The sequence below is a fragment of the Orcinus orca genome, chromosome 18 (genome assembly GCF_937001465.1).
Source record: "Orcinus orca chromosome 18, mOrcOrc1.1, whole genome shotgun sequence".
Lineage (NCBI taxonomy): Eukaryota > Metazoa > Chordata > Mammalia > Artiodactyla > Delphinidae > Orcinus > Orcinus orca.
Window position 1 is genome coordinate 25,768,021 of NC_064576.1, and position 20,012 is coordinate 25,788,032.

At 39.2% G+C, this 20,012-nt stretch overlaps 1 pseudogene; it reads right to left on the reverse strand.

Moving 5' to 3' along the window:
- Window positions 1-203: 203 nt before the first annotated feature.
- Window positions 204-2,157, reverse strand: LOC101280672 (SIN3-HDAC complex-associated factor-like; annotated as a pseudogene).
- Between the last annotated feature and the right edge of the window lie 17,855 nt (window positions 2,158-20,012).

Below are 20,012 nucleotides of genomic sequence, written 5' to 3' on the forward strand. Positions count from 1 at the left end.
ACCGAAGTAATCTAGAGCTAAAACTGAATTGTGCAGATTTCCAATGAAGTCACCAGTCATGTAACATAAATTATTTACACACTTGCAAGCCCTCTAAGAGATGTGCCTCAAGAAGCATTAACCTTCGTTTTTTTCATGAGCCATCCTGAAGACTTGCGCATTTTCTTTTTCAGATAATTTAACATTTTTAATACAGTGCGTCCTCTACCAAGTGCCAACGCTTTGGTACTATTCATACGTGATTGCTTATCCTAAAGACTTGCCATTTCCCTGAGAGGAACTTTGATTCTGCTTTAGAAGTGTCATATAAATTAAAAACTTGATCAAATACCAATATCGAGGGAGGTGACACAGGATGCAACATATGCAGTCAAGTTAGCTCTGTAGATTTAGAAATTACTCCTTCAAGATATTCACACTAGAGACCTTAGTCTGTCCTGCTTACTATTCAGTAGTACAGGTCTGAATCATCAGAACCTTGGCAACCCCTTAATATTTCACAGTTATTAACAACTATCTCTAGGGGCAAGTCTGTGTTTACTGAGTTATGACAAATTTATTATAAAGAAGGAAAACAAGTGTAGCCAGCCATCTTAAAAAATGCCCCAACCACTGCTTCTCAATATAGAAAGATTAAAACTACATACATTTATCATACAACAAATCCCATCTCTGTCCCCTGAAATTCCCCTAATTTCATTCATTAGAAGGGGATTTTTAAAAAAGACTTAAAGAGCATCTTACAGCAGCATTCAGCTTTCCCATGAAATACTCAGCACCTTAAATATTAAGTACACTTCGTTTTTTCTTTTAGTAAGCTAGATACTGGCTTCAGAGTTTGTGGAACTGCAGGGAAAACAACACACTCAAAACGACTCTAGGAATCTTCCTTTGGCAGAATAGTAGGTATCCAAGTTAAAAATAGGAGGGTCATTTTGTTGCTTTGTTTTCCACAATTTAAATCGTTTTTTGTTCCCCTTCTACATCAGTCTCAGTCACCACTCCTGAGTGGAGATGGGCAGAGGCTCTGACCCCTTCTCCAGCGGCTTCCCAGCAGCTGCATTCTTATTGCTGCAGCAAGGCTTGAATAGATGTATGTCAACAAGGACTTCCCCAAGACGGCCTTTATAGATAGTGCCACAGCGTATTTTCTGTCTTTTCTAGTATGTGAGACCTAAAAAGGAAAACACTGACGTTCTGTTAGAGCCAGAAGCCATCTCTGTATCTGACTGGTGACTGTAACGAGGAGACTGAGCTGGAGAGGCACCTGAGGTGGTACTGTGAGCACCAGAATTGTGACATTTAAATTCCTTCTGCAGTTGACTGATCTGGTTGCTTTTTATCTTGTTTCCAGACAGAGTTTTCACTTCCTTTGGTTTCAGTGTAGTCTTTAGACTGGGTCCTGCCCTTGCATCTACCACATGATTTCAGTTTTTTTGTTTTTTGTTTTGATCCTGCTGGCAATTTCTTCCATCCTTTCACAAGCAGGACACTGGTATTACAGATGTCTCCTGAACGAGTCTCATGTAACCCAAAACAGCTCTGTAAGTCCTTTTCATAGCGTTAACTGTCAGTGAATCAAGAACTGGAGGATTTAGCGAGGCAAATGTAGCAGCCCTCTATACTTCGGTACACCTTTGGCTTGCGAAAACCAAACATCTTTTCTTCTGGGCAATAGTCTTAGTATGCTTTGAAGGACACCAATAGTTCCTCCAATGTAATAACTTCCCCAATTCCACTTTCTAGATTCCTTCTGGGTAGTAAAGTGTCTCTTATATTCAAAAATACCTTTCAAAACTCAAAATGCCACTGGATGGACCCCTGGGCACGCGACGACCGAGACAGAGGCACCCAGGCAGCAAAGAGAACCGCTCCCCGGCGGCTCGGTGGGTAAACGCAGCATCTGGGGTCCGAGGGAAAGTTCCGGTGGAGAGCTGCCCGGCGGGGCGGGGCGGGGTGGACGGAGGGAAGCGCGTCCCTCGCCGCCGCCTCCCTCCCCTGCGCCCGGCCCTCTTCTTAGGCAGCGGTTCTCAGATTTGAGTGTGCATCACCGGGAGGGCCTCAACAAAAGCCCAGCTTCTGATTCAAGTAGGTCCACAGAGGTGCCTGAGAATTTCATTCTAAACAAGTTAGGCTATTGGTTCAGAACCACACATAGAAAACCACTGAAATACTATTTAAGATTCTTGAAGTTAAACTATTTTTTTTTGTATTTTCCACTTCTCCTTTGATATCCCATCACACACACACACACACACACACACACACACACACACACACACCATAAGACCTAGAAATTTTTCCATAGTATAGTCCAGGAATCTTGTGATAACTGATGGCTGAAGACAGCTAGTATAACACCAGCTCTGTTACCCTCATGCCGACCACCCAGTATACTTATAACATTAGAAGAGCAAAGAAGGAAGGCCTACAGGTGTGATGATTCTTTTTTGTTTACCAAACAAAGGAATGGGAGCGTCTTAAAATTCAAGCTAGAACATAGGTATTCTACTAGGAAGCAAATAAGGAAACAAAGACAAGCCATAACCAAAAATTAGTTTTTTGGTAGTTTTAGAGAATAGCATGCAACTCTAACAGAGAAATTGGATACATGATGTCCTGGAAATAAAACTGACTAATAATACATAAGAATTGGAACAAGCTGTGAGACCTAACGCTTATCAATATTTAAAAAAGGATAATCAATTTTACCAAAGACAGCTGAAGCTGGACTAACTGAAAAAAGGGGGACTAGGATATGAGGTTATGGTCGTTTTCTAATGTTTTGATTCTATAGGTTTTCATTTGGAAGAAAAACATAGTTCATGAACTATGTGTGTGAAGATTAGTATTGCAGAGTAATTTTAAGTTTTAAAATGTACATTTTTTTAAATAAAATTTATTTTATTCCAAGTATAAAAGAATAAAAAGATGAATACAGCATTTTGGGAAATTTTTTGGAAAATTTAAAACTAAAATTTTAAAATGTTTACCCATATTCTCACCCTACAAATATCTGGCTGTATTTTAGTCTTTTTTCTAAGCATCACTTTTACATAATTTCGATACAAAACTGACACATAATTTTTACAGTGTTTCTTTTTCTAAATATTATAACGAGTGTTTACCATTATTCAAATATTTCATTAGCATATTTAATGTCTACACATTCATAAAGTATTACAATTTATTTAAATTTCCTTCATTGTCAAACACTTTGTTCCCCCCCCCTTTTTTTCTCTATTGTAAATAGTACTACAATGAGTACATTTGTACATAAAACTCCCTCTGTATTTAAGATGATTTTTTTTGGATAGATTCCCAAGTTTAGAATTACTTGTCTCAGCCTTGGTCATTTAAAAGACCCTTTCTACATATTGTCAAACTATTTCCCAAAGAGGCTATAACACCTTTTTTCTCTTTCTCACTAGCAATACTCTATGTCCAGTATTGAGCACTCTGAAATTTTTTTATCTCTGCCAATTTGATAAGAAAAAATTATGTCTTGTTTTGTTTTTATTTGCATTTCATTGTTTACTAATGAACTGAATCTTTTTCATGTTTGCTGATGAGAGACATTTTCTCTTGTATGCATTTCCGAACATTTAATTTAGTTAATTTTCAATTATATAAATATTTTCATATTTATTTATGAAAAAATGAGTATGGATTTTAAGAATTTTTAAGAATATAGATTTTTAAGAATTTAATAAAATAAAACCTCAAGATACATAAAGCAATTTAGTTGGTGTTAGAGAATCGAGTATTATACACAGAAGAGCTTGTGGTTCCAATTTTCATCTTTGGAGCTCAGATTTCAGTACTGTGTTTGAGGAAAATAATTTCAAAGTAAAACAATTGTCACATTAGGATAACTATATGCCAGTACACTTGAAATCTTCCCAGCCTAAGCACAACATCAAAGACGTGGCCGATTTAAAGACTGTCACCCTCAAATGGAAGAAGTTTGCTCCACATTAAATGGTTTATGTTCTTTCCTTATGATCAAACTATTAGGGGGAGAGGGTCTAAGTGTTCAGTGCAAACATCCTAAGTAACTGCCCCACCGTTTCCCAAACTCTTCACTGACCACAAGAATGAAAACATCTATCAATCCATTGCTTACTAAACACTGCCTGGAAGAAAGCAAGCTTGTTGATTTTGGTAGGTTTTCAAACTTCCTTTGCCTGCGGAAAGGTGACAGAAAGGGTGTCCAAAAGACCAATGCAATACCTGGATATGAACTGCATCTGGAAACCACTTTTTTCAAGATTCACCCTTTGGAAGAAATACTTGGCCTTGGTCAATGCGGCAATTGATCTCTGGGGCTATTGACAAAAGCCATAAATGTATGCTCATTATTCTTGTTCTGTCAACAGCCTCTGACATTTCTATTTGGCCCATCATAGATCAGTCATGGGGAAATACAAGGTAAGTGACTTGCTTTCCCTTAAGTTCAGAAATTTAAAGTATCTTAGAAATCGAATTCTTTACAATTTAGTACTTTTGCTTTAGGTCTTTCTCAAGAGGTGAAGCATAGTTAATGCTCTACATACATGTCAATATATAGTGGACATTTTTTTCTATCTAAGAAGGTGCTGTGATGATGTTCTATATAACATTCTGTTTATTAACCTTTATTAGAAGAAATTTATAAATTTTAGAAGAATAAAAATTTTGAACAACCAATCATGTACAACTTTAATGTCCATGCTTCTGAAATCTATTTTATTTGTATCAGTTTACATCAATGATATTAAGTTTCCTTTAGAAAATGAGAGCAGTGCTGATAAGGAGAAAACAATTACTTCATAAAAAATACAAAGATGAAACTCTTCTAACATTTAAGTATCTATGTTCAGTATGGAAGTGTTTGTGTGTAGCTATCCTAACTTTCCTGTCTCCTTTTCCTGCATGTCAAGTAGAGCGTATACAAAAAATTTAAAATACGAATTCCCAATTTCCCACATCTCCTTTGGGTGCCCCTTCTGCCAGCACTCCTCTTAGATGTGGATCGTCTCCAGGGAATCTTAATGGCTTTTGTTTCCAAAAGTCTATGCCCCTAAGGCAGTAGTTCTCCATAAAGGGCAAATGCACCAGGGCCATTTGGCAAGGTCTGGAGATGATTCTCAGTTTCCACAATTGCAGGTGCTACTGGCATCTCGTGAGTAGAGGCCAGGGACGCTGCTGAGCATCCTACAGTGAACAGAACAGCTCTCCACACCCCCCCAACAAAATATCCAGCCCCCAAAGTCAACAGTGCACCAGTTGAGAAACCCAGTGCTTGAGCAACAGTCAGGACTCTGTGCAAGGACAAAACAAATGTGAGGAATATTATAAGACAGTTGATCTCTCCCCTGCTACAGAAAATGATGCATTTGGATGAGAAAGGAGACAGGATGGACGGGAGGAAGCAGGTTGAACAGAGATAACCTTGGGGTCTCAGAGAGACATGTACTTCCTCCACCTCCATTCCCTGCCTCCGAGGTTGGGTCTCAAGAAGATAGGGGACAGCAGTGTGTTTGGTATAGGCAGATGGGACCATAAGGAAAAGACAATTCCTATGCCTCAGCACAGAAGCAGCAGAAAGTGTGGTTCCCTTGGCCAGGCTTGGAAGAAGCATAGAGAATGCCACTTCTGAAGGAGACTTGAGCATGGGAACAAGAGACGCCTCAGAGACTACCACGTGGGCCAGTGACTGAGGCCCAGATGCGATGATGGAAATCTTAGCAGAGGCCAGTCTTGTACCCCTCTAAAGTCCCTGGAACACAGATGCGACCCTGGAAAAGTGGGGTAACCCAAACTGACTAGCCCCCCACCCTAATAAGAGAAGCTGAAAAATGAAACGGATTTAAATTTTTATGTTACGCGTACAAGTTGCACGTCAGACATTGTGGTTCATGATCAGTACATGCTGCGAGTAGAAGTTCCACTCCAAATTGCGCAGATAGATTGGAGATATATAAGTTTAACTCAACTAATTTAACTGAAAGCAATCCTCCTTTTCATTTTGTTGTATTGAGTCAGAATAGGTATTACTAACCTTTCAACGTGATATTGGTGTTTGACTCTGAGATCCCCACTTCTTCCATTACCAAAAGTGTTTTAGAATTTTACTCTGTGTTTGTGTATCAGGCCCAGTGGCACAACTGAAGACAGTCTGGCAGGTTTAAAACCAGGGCGAGCTTAGTATAACTACCTGGTTCAAACCCATTTCACATATTGAATTGCTATAATTTTAAGGAGAGTTTAATTAAAAGAAAATCATTATCTGGTATGTCAAATATAGTTTTGTGGTATTTGATCTGGCTCATTTTTTTTAAATGTAAGATTATGTAACAACCTGTCACTGACACCTCTGTTAAGTAAAGCCAGTATTATCTTTCAAGGGTGTCACAGTTCTATTGATATGAGTCTCCACCCAGAAACCTAGGAAATTTACCCAACTATTCATCAAGAATTCTGGACACCATTATCAAAGGAACAGGACACGTGTTGGCAGAGGACATAACACCCTCTGCTGCCAGTCCCAGCAACAATCCAATGTTTGTGCACCAACCCCCAGCCAGAGGAAGGCTTTGTTCCTATAGCACATCTACTACATTGTCCCCTTTGGATGCAAGCTGGTCTTCTCCCTCTGCTAGTAAGCAATCTGTTTACTTGCCTTCCCCGAATCATTTGGTGTCCTTACCTCTCATTGGAAACTAGATGTTAAGATGAGAACCTGGGAATTCGCCCTCCTCAGTGAAGACAATTATTTATTAGACAATCCTTGACAGCATATACTCCTCTGCCATAGCAACAAGTTGACTTGGGGATAACTGACACTGATACGCACCGTACTTTCCTTCTAGCAAATCTACATCTGCATTGGGTATCCTTTCCCAAAGCATCACCGCTTAAGGCTATCTATTTATTTACATTGGTAATGCCTCCATTTACTTCTTGGGGCTCTGGGACATATTATACAAATTCAATAATAAACACATTGCCCTGATATAAAGACATTTCTTGGAGTCCAGAAATAAGTTCAATCAGCGCTCAAAGCTCCATTAAAGCATTTCTAATCTAAAGTCAATCTCCTCTCCTCTACACAGTCTGGAACTACTGGAAATGTGCCACGGTTTCTTCTCCTCTTGGGTTATACAGAAGTTGCTTTACTGTTTATTCTGGAACTGTTTATGGGAACATCTTTGACATGTCAAAGTGAAAGAGATTACAGTGATTCCTGATCTGCATAGAACTTTATCTAGCATTACCCTTGGCACTTACTAAAATCTTATACCAGTTGGAGTCACCATAATTTTACAAAAGTGATATCACTGTAAAATGTCATTTGTAGAAGAAAAGGAAGTCAGAAGGGTCTTAAATAGATTCTCAGGAGAAATGTTATGGTATAGAGGAGGAGATGTATTGAGCAGAAGCTTCATAATTATCTTCATATTTATGGAAAGTTATCATAGTTAAAGTATTTATATTATCCTTCATCTATGAAGAAAACACCAGGTAGGGGAAAGCCAGAATTTATGAGTAAGAAAAAACGGTACCAGTAGTAAAGTTTGTTGGCAGCATGACACCATGGAAAGACTGGATTTTAATGTTAACACACCAATAAATTAGAATCCCTAGTATGTCAATATTATTAAGTATTAGATCTTGGGTGAGAAATTTACTTCACTTTTCTCATAAAATAGGAAGTAGTGATGCAGGAGTTTTGTATGGCTTAAATGAGACAAGCATATTAATGCACTGAGCACAATAACTGACAAGGAGTAAAAACTCAACTATGATGGTTTTCTATCTGACCTTTCTGGTCTTTAATTGATTTTAAGAGTTAATGACTTTCTGATTTTTTGACCCAGAGCTGTTGATAGTCACATGAGTCTGACAATAGTCCCAGACCCACAGAATAATTTAGGTGGTTGAGATGAAAAAAACCCACAACTTTTCAGTAATCTGCAGCTCTCTGAGTAGATAGTTCTCAAACTTAACCCCAGCAGAAAGGGCTGGAGAGCTTAGTACTTCCTACAGTAATGTCACCCCACAAACTACTTTGCTTAGCCCTCTCCATCTGTGCTTCAACTCTTCTTGCCGAAGACCGAGCACTTGAATCCTTCTCTACTGTACCCGAACCTGCATTGCTCACACCTCCCCTCCCTGCACCTTTCACTCCATTCTCTTGTCTTTCTTCAGCCCCCAATTACTCTTTTCCTAACGACTTTCAGAAGAACTGTCCCAGAGAAAGACAAATATCATATGATATCACTTATATGTGGAATCTAAAAAACAGTACAAATGAACTTATTTACAAAACAGAAACAGACTCACAGACATAGAAAACAAATTTATGGTTACCAAAGGGAAAGGGGGGATGGGATAAATTGGGAGTAGGGGATTACCAGAGGCATGCTGTTAACAGATGCTACGTATGATAGATAACCAACAAGGAATGGAAAAGAATCAGAAAGGAGTATAGATATATACGTATATATGTATAACCAAATCACTTTCCAGTACACCTGAAATTAACACAATATTGTAAATCAACTATACTTCAGTTAAAAGAAAAGAACTGTCCCATGGTTCACATCATATGGAAATAAAATTTTCATGGTGACTGAAAAGTTATATGGTTAAAGCTTCACGTAAGCTAAAATTTTGTACGGAACAAACTTTTGGTAGGAATGGATCACTATACAACTTCAACTTGACCTTGCAAACTGCCTTCTATTAGTGGTCTCAAAACCTCTATTAGTTCTTTTCTTGGTTCCTTAATAGGCCTATCTCATCCTTAACAGCCTATGTTAGTTTCCCATTATTAGACTCTTACATTGTGGCAGGCACTCTACAACAGCCTAATCTCCTTGAATGGTTACTGCAATCCTGCAAAGTAGTCCCACTTTTACTTACAAGGAAATTGAGGCTTCTAGAGGTCACAGGACTTGCTCCAGATGGTCAACCTTGGCTCTGAAATGGAAGCAAAGTTTATGGTAAAAAACAAACAGGATGGACAGTTGATGAGAACATCTCCAGCGAACAGAGGAAAATTCTGGTAAAGACTGATTTATTTTCCACCATGTTTCAATGTGTCCAAGAACCTCCAAGATTTCTGTTTTCCATGAAGCATGCAATTATGCTTATTCTAACACCACTGAAACCATTTCTCTGACTTATAAAGTCTTTGTACTAAAAATATCTTTTCCACAAGTCTTGAGTCCAGTCATGGAAATAAGTGGTACCAAGCTCAGACGAAAAGGTTTTCCTTACCTATTTCCTATGACTATACGAAAAAAGTGATACTGAATTTTATTCTTAGGGTAGATAGACATCCATATATATATATATATATATTTATTTATGGCTTAGTTATATTTTGGCTTGGAGGTACAGAGTTAAATGACATAGTTCCTGGTTGTTTTTAGGATTGGCTAGTTATAACAGAAACTCCAAATAATTGTGATTGAAAGAAGACAGATGTTTATTACTTTCTTTATTACTTTCTTTACCTTCAGTGTAAAAACTGAAGAAAGGAAGCTCAGGGCTGTTTTGGTGGCTCCATAGTTATTTGGGAACTTAGTGACTTCCAAATTTGCATTCCACGTTTCCCGTAGTGTAGTTCTCATTCTCCTGGTCTAAGGTGGATGGATTCATTTCCTGGGGATGCTGTAACAAGTAACCACCAACTTGGTGGCTTAAAGCAACAGAAATTTATTGTCTCACAGTTATAGAGGCTCGAAGCCTGGAATCTGGGATCAAACCAGGAAGGCTTTCTCTGGAGGCATCTTGGGGGACAATCCATTCCTTGCCTCTTCTGGTGGCCGTGGCATTTCTTAGCTTGTGGCCACACTACTCTAATCTCTGCCACTATAGTCACACGGTCTTCTCTTTTTTCTGTGGCAAATCTCCCTCAGTCTCTCTCATAAAGATGGGTGTATGACTGCATTTAGAGCCCACATGGATAATCCAATGTGATTGCCCTTTCTCGAGATCTTTAATTTAATCACAACCACAGAGTTCTTGTTTGTAATATTAGGTAACATTCACAGGTTCCAGGGACTAGGATGTGTATCTCTTTTGGGAACAGGAGGGGAGAGACAGCATCCAGACTACCACAATGGATCTCCAGCCGTTTTATCCCTGTTTCAAGAAAGAGGACTGATGAAGGGGAAGAGAAGGGACACACCCACTCCCTTTAAGAACATGTTTCAAAAATTGCAGGTATCATTTCCTCTCACTTTCCACTAGCCACATCTCAGTTACATGGTCACAGTTAGCTTCAACTTATGCAGGGAATTAAAGTCTTTTATCCCAATTGATTATGATCTCAGTTTTATATAGGAGGGCAGAAGAGATATTACAGGACAAATAACATCGGTTATCACCTGCCACTTTGGCCACCCAGATATCCATATACACCTTTCTTTCCAGAAACCCCTCCTTCTCAGTCTGTCTCCAAGGGAGAGATTTCCAAAGTCCATCAGGTCTTGGATATCTGCATTGATGGGCAGTTATCTCATCTCTAACAGATATATATATGGCTCCACATAGCCCAGTTATCTGCCCCCAACAGAAATATACCTCAGTGCTCCAAAAACGTGGCATCCACAATTAAAAACTCCCATTTAGAAAATGGAGAATGGGAAACAGAACCATCTTGGAAGTGATCATATCTTGTTGGGCAGGAATAATGATGACTCCCTTCTTGTTAGTAGGGTAAGTTCCCAGTTTATTGCATCTGAAAGCGCCTTTGAGTGGACTTCCTTGATCACTGTTTTCCATGGCTCATCTGAGGTGGGCATCGGAGAGGGTGTCCTTTTAAAATCTGTATGGCTTTTGTAGCCTGCCCCTCACTGGTACTGGTTCGGAGGTCAAATGGTTGGTTTCAGTCCCAAGCTTTTGGGATTGAACAGGATTTGGGTTTTTCTGGTAATATCATTTCCTCAAAAATCTAGTGGACTTCCAGTTTATTTGCTTCTGGTCAGTTCTATGTGCTAATAATGACAGATAAATATCTTGTAGAGTCAGAGTTTTTAAGAGTGAAGAGACACAGGTCTTTTACTTATTGCCTCTGGGCTCTCTGCCCATCCCCCTTTTTCATGTTTCAGCCTGGTTTTCTTAAAGCCATTTGAAACAAAGAATCAGGGTGGGAGACAAGACTCTTCATCTGATCTTTGCCACTGAGCTGCCCATTGTCTGGCAGAGAAAGATTAACTACAGGTGCTTGGGAAAGCCTCAGAGGCACCATCTTATCTTCTGCGAAGTCTGCACCTTTGCAGCCTTTACTTAAAACTGCTCCAGTCTGAGGTACAAAAGCAGTTAGCTTTTTCAATCTTATAAGGTCCAAACTGCTGACTGTTAGGAACATGGACTTTGGACCCAAATTGCCTAGTTCCAACCAGGTTCCTCACTTATCAGATGTGCAACTGGCAAGTTACTTGACCTCTTTGGTTCTCATCTGCAAAATGGGGCTAAAAACAGTATCTATTTCATTGTGTTGCTTGAAGAGTAAGTCACTTAAGACATATAAAGCACTACAGTGGTGCCTGGCACAGAATCAGCAGCGCGTATCCATAGTTAGTATTAACTTACTAATATAGTAGTACTGGGCTCTTGGTCAACTTGTATTGCAGGACGTAGTCTGTTACCAGACTGATTAGCTCCCAAATGAGTTCACCTCTTTTGTAGACTCTCCTAAAGCAGCAAGAAGTAACAAACATAAGACATCTTGAATATTTCCTACGATTTCCCCTCATGCTAGAACCATAGCCTGTGGCCTGCTTTCTGAGATGCCATAGGCATCATTTCATCAAATATTCTGCTGTAACCTAACAAGAGAATTTAGCTTTTCACCTTCCATTATCTGAGGCATCAGCATCTACAATTTAGACTTTGTCACGACCGACTCTCTACTTTCAGGCATCCAATTCTGTATCCATTAGGGTTTATATTTGTCAGCTCCTAATAGAGATCTTAAATACAGGAAACATAAACAAGACGAATCTTCATTTCTTTTTGCATAAAAGTCTGGATTGAGGTAGTTTAGATGATTCCACAGTGATTCAATAGTCAGGTCTGGGGCACACGTTGCTTCCAGTTTCCACATCACCACTGCGAGGATGCTTTCTTATCCTCACAGTTCAAGATGAATAGCCAGCCATCACACCCATGTCCAAGCAGCAGGAAGGAGGGAGGGGAGAAGGAGGAAATGTTTCAGAAGTTGAGCACAACATATGCAGGACTTGTTACAGGGTCACACCTAGTCAGGGAGATTGAAAAATGTGGTGTTGCCTCCAGTGTGCTTGCCAAACCCCAAATCAGACTTTCTGTTATCATAGGAGACAGTGAAAACAAGGCCTATGAGATGAACAGAAGCCTCTGCCACGTTCACTGAAAATGGCTGATTCTCTAGTTTAACATAATATCTTTAAAAAATGCCTGACCCATGACCTTTCATTCTATCTCTATTCCCTACTACACAATAATGTAAAACCAGTGGGTGCTATGCATTCAATAAAAAATAAAACGCAACATCTTATATCAAATGACAATTCTATCCTGAAATTGTTATGGTTTTTCCCTTAGGATATAACTGCATGTCCTAAAATTGAAATGAACTTGCATTTATATTTTAAAAATAAAGACCAAACTTTTTGCATGTTTGTGTAACATATGGTTGGTAGAGATTTATTTTATTTACACTAAAAAAAAATACCTATTTTAACCCCTATGCTTCTTAAACTTGCATACAGCAAAATTATATTCTTAGAAGGTATAATGACCAAAATATCTGAGTTAAAATGAAAATCAGGATATTCCAGTATACTGACTATTTAGAGGAGATGTGAAAGACTGAACAGCTTCCATTAAAGTTTTTTCTTTTTCTTTTTCAGATTATCTTCATGAGAAAAACAAAATTGAATTAGCAAAAACTAATATTTGGGGTTTTTAGCTGCCATAAAACTTCAAATTAAAAAAAAATTACAATTAGCTAAAGAAAACTAAGCAATATATAAATGGCTTGTTTTGTTTCTTCATCAACCAACATTGCTGTATCTACGTCTAAGCTTTTTTTTTTCTTTTCTTTTTTTGGTTGGTTGGTTTTGTTTGGTTTTGTTTTGGGTGATGTTCAGCATTTTATGTCCTGATAGGAATTTTAATGAATGTAAAACAAAAGCACTGGTACCAAGCTGAGCCCAGTGGATGAATCAGGTATGCGTGTGTATTCACAGCACTCATTACTGACAATTTTCTTGTGCCCAAATGTCGGTCAATCAGACATGTCACCAGAGAGGCATATTTTTAAAAGATCTGGACACGTTTTAAAAAATAGGTAGACTTCAGAGATGGAATTAAAAGGAAACTTACAAGACCACTATGCAAGTCTGAAACATTCTGCACAGTTTCCCTGTTTCAGACACAATGGAAGTAGAAGCAGGACCCGGCCTGAGAAAGCGTCTGCTTTGGACAGTAACTCTTCAACATGTCACTGAGATAAAGTGCTTCCTTGGAGCCAGGAGGCATTAACCATTTCCTTTCGCAGTCAGTCCACTTCTTAAATAGAGTAACAGCTAATTTATTTTTTTCCTTCATCTTTAGAATACTAATGTGGGCCACAGGTGTTCAGAGTTTGTTGGTGTAACACATTTTACAACAAAAAAAGGAATTTCTATAAGTTTCAACAGGGTACAAAAGAGATATGACCCATTTCCACTGGTTAATACTTAGTTATATTTTACTTAACCTGTCCAGAAAGGATTCAAAGCAACCTACTGGAATTTTCAGTTTAAGTCACTGCCCTTACCCTCATCTGAAGGTGACTTCAATACCTGAGCAACTCTTTCCAGGCCCCAGTTTTGCATGGTCTAAAGCAAGGATAGGCCTTCCTCAGCTTCTGCTTTAAAACTCTTCAAAGGTTCTTCATCCTCCATGGTCAAGTTCTTTAACATGGCGTACAAGCCCTTCATGCCCTCACCTCCTCCTGCCACCAAAGTTTCATGTTTTCCCTGATAGCATATGACTTAGCCAGAACGTTAAACAAAATATTTTAAAGAACATTCTAATGGAAAGAAAGCAGATCCACGTGAAAATGAAGTTTAAATGACCAAATGGTTTGTTTAAGGTATTGGCCAATTGTGCATTATTTTGTTACTCTTTGTGTGTGTTAAAGGATTTGTGCCATATTTTAGAATGATTAGTGCTTTTTAAATTTATAATTCATTTTTTGGTTTTGCACTGCCATATAGCAAAAACTTTGAATAGCGTAAATGTCCATCAAATTGTGGTCTGCTTAAATTAACTATAGTAGGTTATAATGTAGTGCATACATGGTATGATTTCATTGTACAAAAAAAAAATCAGTAATATAAAAGAATATATAGAAATCATATAAAAGGGATTGGAAAATATTTGGCAAGACAGTAATAGCAGTTATCTTTGAATGGGTGGGATTACTGTATTCTTTATATTTACACTATTTTTGTTTTCTTCCTGCAGTACTAATTCATTGCTTTATTTTAAGGAGGAAAAAGTAATAGAAGAAACGAATGATGAAAGAAGCTACCTTTTAATGAATGAGAGGTTACTGTGTGCTGGGCACTGTGGGAGCTTTTAGTTTTAATTGTCTGTTTTAATCCTCAATAATTCTGTGAAGTAGAGATGATGAATGTCAGTTTATCAATGTGAAAATAGGATGCCAAGTTCAGGTTCAAGGCCATACTGTCGCTATGTCCAGACATGGGATTTGCACACACACCAACCATGCTTCTAAATAGTCATTACACTTCCTGCTACTGATGGATATTTAGGTTGTGCTTTCAACTATTACAAATAGCCCAAGGAAGAAATAAATAGCTAAGCAGTTAGTTCAAAATTTTAAAAAGCAAAATTAAAAAGCCATTTTACAAATCAATAATGCTTCAAGCCATATGGACGATTTATTTCATAGTGCACCAAAAAGAGCAAACTTTGAGGGGAAAAAAGTAACTAGTGACACTCATTTCAACAACAAAAAAATTTTTAAGGAAATTGTTATGTTGATCATCTGTTCAAAAATATATAGAATCAAATTGCTTTAGAGACAAATTATCTAGAGTCCTCTGGCCCCCACAGGCACTTATTTGGCACCCACTGTAGCCATTCTGGACTACTTCATACTTCCACATGTAGCGAAGAATGGTTGGAATCTTGACAGTCACGCATGCCCTGGAATTCTCTTTCTACTACTTAGTAGCTCCTTTATTTTTTTCTTAGTAGCTCTGATCAATTCTTCAGGGTTCTGACTCCACTCTCGCAACAGGCTTCCATTTCCAACTGAAGGTGAGTTAAGCTCAATTTCACTGTCCTCCCAACTCTGAAACACATAACAGCTAACATGGCAGATCAAGTGGCCAAGCCAATATGGCCTTCGCTAACCAAAACAGATCCAGCCACGCACAAGTCCCACTACAAACCTGCCAGAAAGATCGCATGTGTTCTCTCTCCAATAGGTATCTAAGCTCCTTGAGGACAGAGGGCACCTGATATTTAATTTTACGTCACAGGGCATATTAGCTATACTGGAGCTAAATTAGGATGGCAAATGGAGCAGTTCTCAAGCATATACACCTCTTTCTTTGGTCTAGAATGCTCAGGGAACTTCTTACCCATCACAGTATATGTGGTATACACAGAAACAGTGGTTTGGTTACCCGTCTGATTTCCCTGGAACTCCAAAATGTCATCGGAAAGCGCATGGAACCTGCCCACCATTGGTGTTCGACATATGCAGATATACCTAGTAAAGGGACGGAGGTGGGGAGAAGGAGCCAGACTTCATTAGAAGACTGTGGGGCCCTTAAAGGAAAAAGCCTCAAGTCAAATCTGGCAGGCAGGGCCTGACCCCTCAGTGGGCACTATGTGTGAAAGGGGAGCAGTAGTTCCACGTGCAAGTGAGATGGCTCGTGACCAATTCCCCACTCAGCACTCTCCAAACTAATCCAGAATATCTGTAACCCAGATGGAAGAAGGGTATTAAAAAAATAAAATTAGAATATCACCAGGGGCCCAAGCATTTCTCAGTTAGATCCACCACTCTGTACTAAAATGCACTGAGGTGAGAAAGGTAGACATGTCCTCTGGTCTCTGGAGAGAGTCATCAAAATTCAAAGTCAGAAATAAAAGGAATCCAAATCAGAAAAGAAGAAGTAAAGCTGTCAATGTTTGCAGATGACATGATGCTATACATAGAGAACCCTAAAGATGCTACCAGAAAACTACTAGAGCTAATCAATGAATTTGGTAAAGTAGCAGGATACAAAATTAATGCACAGAAATCTCTGGCATTCCTATACACTAATCATGAAAAATCTGAAAGAGAATTTAAGGAAACACTCCCATTTACCACTGCAACAAAAAGAATAAAATACCTAGGAATAAACCTACCTAAGGAGACAAGAGACTTGTATGATGAAAACTATAAGAAACTGATGAAAGAAATTAAAAATTATACAAACAGATGGAGAGAGATACCATGTTCTTGGATTGGAAGAATGAACATTGTGAAAATGACTCTACTACCCAAAGCAATCTACAGATTCAATGCAACCTCTGTCAAGCTACCAATGGTATTTTTCACAGAACTAGAACAAAAAATTTCACAATTTGTATGGAAACACAAAAGACCCTGAATAGCCAAAGCAATCTTGAGAAAGAAAAATGGAGCTGGAGGAATCAGGCTCCCTGACTTCAGACTACACTACAAAGCTACAGTAACCAAGACAGTATGGTACTGGCACAAAAACAGAAATATAGATCAATGGAACAAGATAGAAAGCCCAGAGATAAACCCACACACATATGGTCACCTTATTTATTTATTTATTTTGCGGTAGGTGGGCCTCTCACTGTTGTGGCCTCTCCCGTTGCGGAGCACAGGCTCCGGACGCACAGGCTTAGTGGCCGTGGCTCATGGGCCCAGCCTCTCCACAGCACGTGGGATCTTCCCGGACCGGGGCATGAACCCATGTCCCCTGCATCGGCAGGTGGACTCTCAACCACTGCATCACCAGGGAAGCCCTGGTCACCTTATTTTTGATAAAGGAGGCAAGAATATACAATGGAGAAAAGAGAGCCTCTTCAATAAGTGGTGTTGGGAAAACTGGACAGCTACATGTAAAAGAATAAAATTAGAACACTCCCTAACACCATACACAAAAATAAACTCAAAATGGATTCAAGACCTAAATGTAAAGCCAGACACTATAAAACTCTTAGAGGAAAACATAGGCAGAACCCTCTACGACATAAATCACAGCAAGATCCTTTTTGACCCACCTCCTAGAGAAATGGAAATAAAAACAAAAATAAACAAGTGGGACCTAATGAAACTTAAAAGCTTTTGCACAGCAAAGGAAACCATAAACAAGACCAAAAGACAACTCTAAGATGGGAGAAAATATTTGCAAATGAAGCAAATGACAAAAGATTAATCTCCAAAATTTACAAGCAGCTCATGCAGCTCAATATCAAAAAAACAAACAACCCAATCCAAAAATGGGCAGAAAACCTAAACAGACATTTCTCCAAAGAAGATATACAGATTGCCAACAAACACATGAAAGGATGCTCAACATCACTAATCATTAGAGAAATGCAAATCAAAACTATAGTGAGGTATCACCTCACACCAGTCAGAATGGCCATCGTCAAAAAAATCTACAAACAATAAATGCTGGAGAGGGTGTGGAGAAAAGAGAACCCTCTTGCACTGTTGGTGGGAATGTAAATTGATACAGCCACTGTGGAGAACAGAATGGAGGTTCCTTAAAAAACTAAAAATAGAACTACCATACGACCCAGCAATCCCACTACTGGGCATATACATATACCCTGAGAAAACCATAATTCAAAAAGAGTCATGTACCACAATGTTCATTGTAGCTCTGTTTACAATAGCCAGGACATGGAAGCAACCTAAGTGTCCATCAACAGATAAATGGGTAAAGAAGGTGTGGCACATATATACAATGTAATATTACTCAGTCATAAAGAGAAACAAAATTGAGTTATTTGTTGTGAGGTAGATGGACATAGAGTCTGTCATACAGAGTGAAGTAAGTCAGAAAGAGAAAAACAAATACTGTATGCTAACACATATATATGGAATCTAAAAAAAAAAAGTTCTGAAGAACCTAGGGGCAGGACAGGAATAAAGACGCAGATGTAGAGAATGGACTTGAGGACATGGGGAGGAGGAAGGGTAAGATGAGATGAAGTGAGAGAGTGGCATGGACATATATACACTACCGAATATAAAATAGATAGCTAGTGGGAAGCAGCCACATAGAACAGGGAGATCAGCTCAGTGCTCTGTGACCACCTAAAGGGGTGGGATAGGGAGGGTGGGAGGGAGATGCAAGAAGGAAGAGATATGCGGATATATGTATATGTATAGCTGATTCAGTTTGTTATACAGCAGAAACTAACACACCATTGTAAAGCAATTATACTCCAATAAAGATGTTAAAAAAAAAAAAAAAAAAAAAACCCTTAGGCAAGGGACTTCCCTGGTTGTCTAACTGGTAAGACTCCACGCTCCCAATGCAGGGGGCCTGGGTTTGATCCCTGGTCGGGGAGCTAGATTTCTCCATTGTAAAGTTGCCACTTTTTGTTTATTGTTAATAAGTGATAATACTAATACTTTGAAACTATGTGAATAGCCTTTTCCCCAACCCAATAACTTTAGATTCATTGATGATCCTTGTTTGAATAAATTATTACACTGAAAAAAAAATTCAAAGTCAGATACATGAGCGCTCTAGGAGAGTGTGGGAATCCTGTTTCCCAAGGGTGTGGACAGACAGGACGTCTCCATCATGAAGATGCTTCATTATATTACTACAGCTGCCATAACAAATTATCACAAACTTGGTGGCTTAAAACAACACAAATTTATGATTTTATAGTTCAGAAGTCTGAGATGAGTTTCACTGGCATAAAATCAAGGTGTTAGTGGGTCTGGGCTCCTGTTGAAGGCTCTGGTGGAGCATTTGTTACCTTGCCTTTTCCAGCTTCTAAAGGCCACTCACATTCCTCGGACAGTGACCCCTTCAAAAGCCAGCAGTGGTGGGTCAAGTCCTTCTTATTTTGCATCAGCCTGACCTCCCCTTTGTCAACCTCTTGCATATAAGGATCTTTGTGATTACATTAGGCCTACCTGGATAATCCAGAATAATCTCCTTATTTTAAGGTCAACTGATTAGTGACCTTAATGCAATCTGTAACCTAAATTCCTTTTTGCCATGCAACATAACATTTTCATACGTTCTGGGGAATTAGATCCTGGACATCTTTTGGGGGGGCCATTATTCTGCCTACCACACATGACTAAATAGATTATACCTAGAAAGACAAGAGCAGTAGCAGCATCGAGTGAAGGATGATGCCTGGATGGGCCTGGCTGTGACATAGGAACAAAGAAAGACCTCAGAGGAACATCAGACAAGGATGCAGAGGGAAAGCTACAATCAGGCAGTGAGAGCAGAAGCCCCTGGAGCAGTGGACAGATTATGTGGTTACATGTAAGCAGCTCTTCCATAGCTCCACCCCACAGGATTCCTAGAGAGTTAAGAAAGGAGGGGCTGACACACTGTCTTTTAGTATTTAGGAACCAATCAGTGAACCTACAGACAAACTGGAAAATATTATTACCAAGAACATAAATATTAGTGGATTCTGGGCTCCACTTACAGAACCCTCGGGATTCTCTACTATTCAAGAAGGCACGGGCTTGGAGAATCAACATGTAGAATTGCTGAATGACATCAAATTTGTTCTCACTGACTGATCCATCATGGACATTACTCGGTACGCGGCCCTCTCACTGCTGTGGCCTCTCCCATTACGGAGCACAGGGTCCGACGCGCAGGCTCAGCGGCCATGGCTCACGGGCCCAGCCGCTCCGCGGCATGTGGGATCTTCCCGGACTGGGGCATGAACCCGTGTCCCCTGCATCGGCAGGCGGACTCTCAACCACT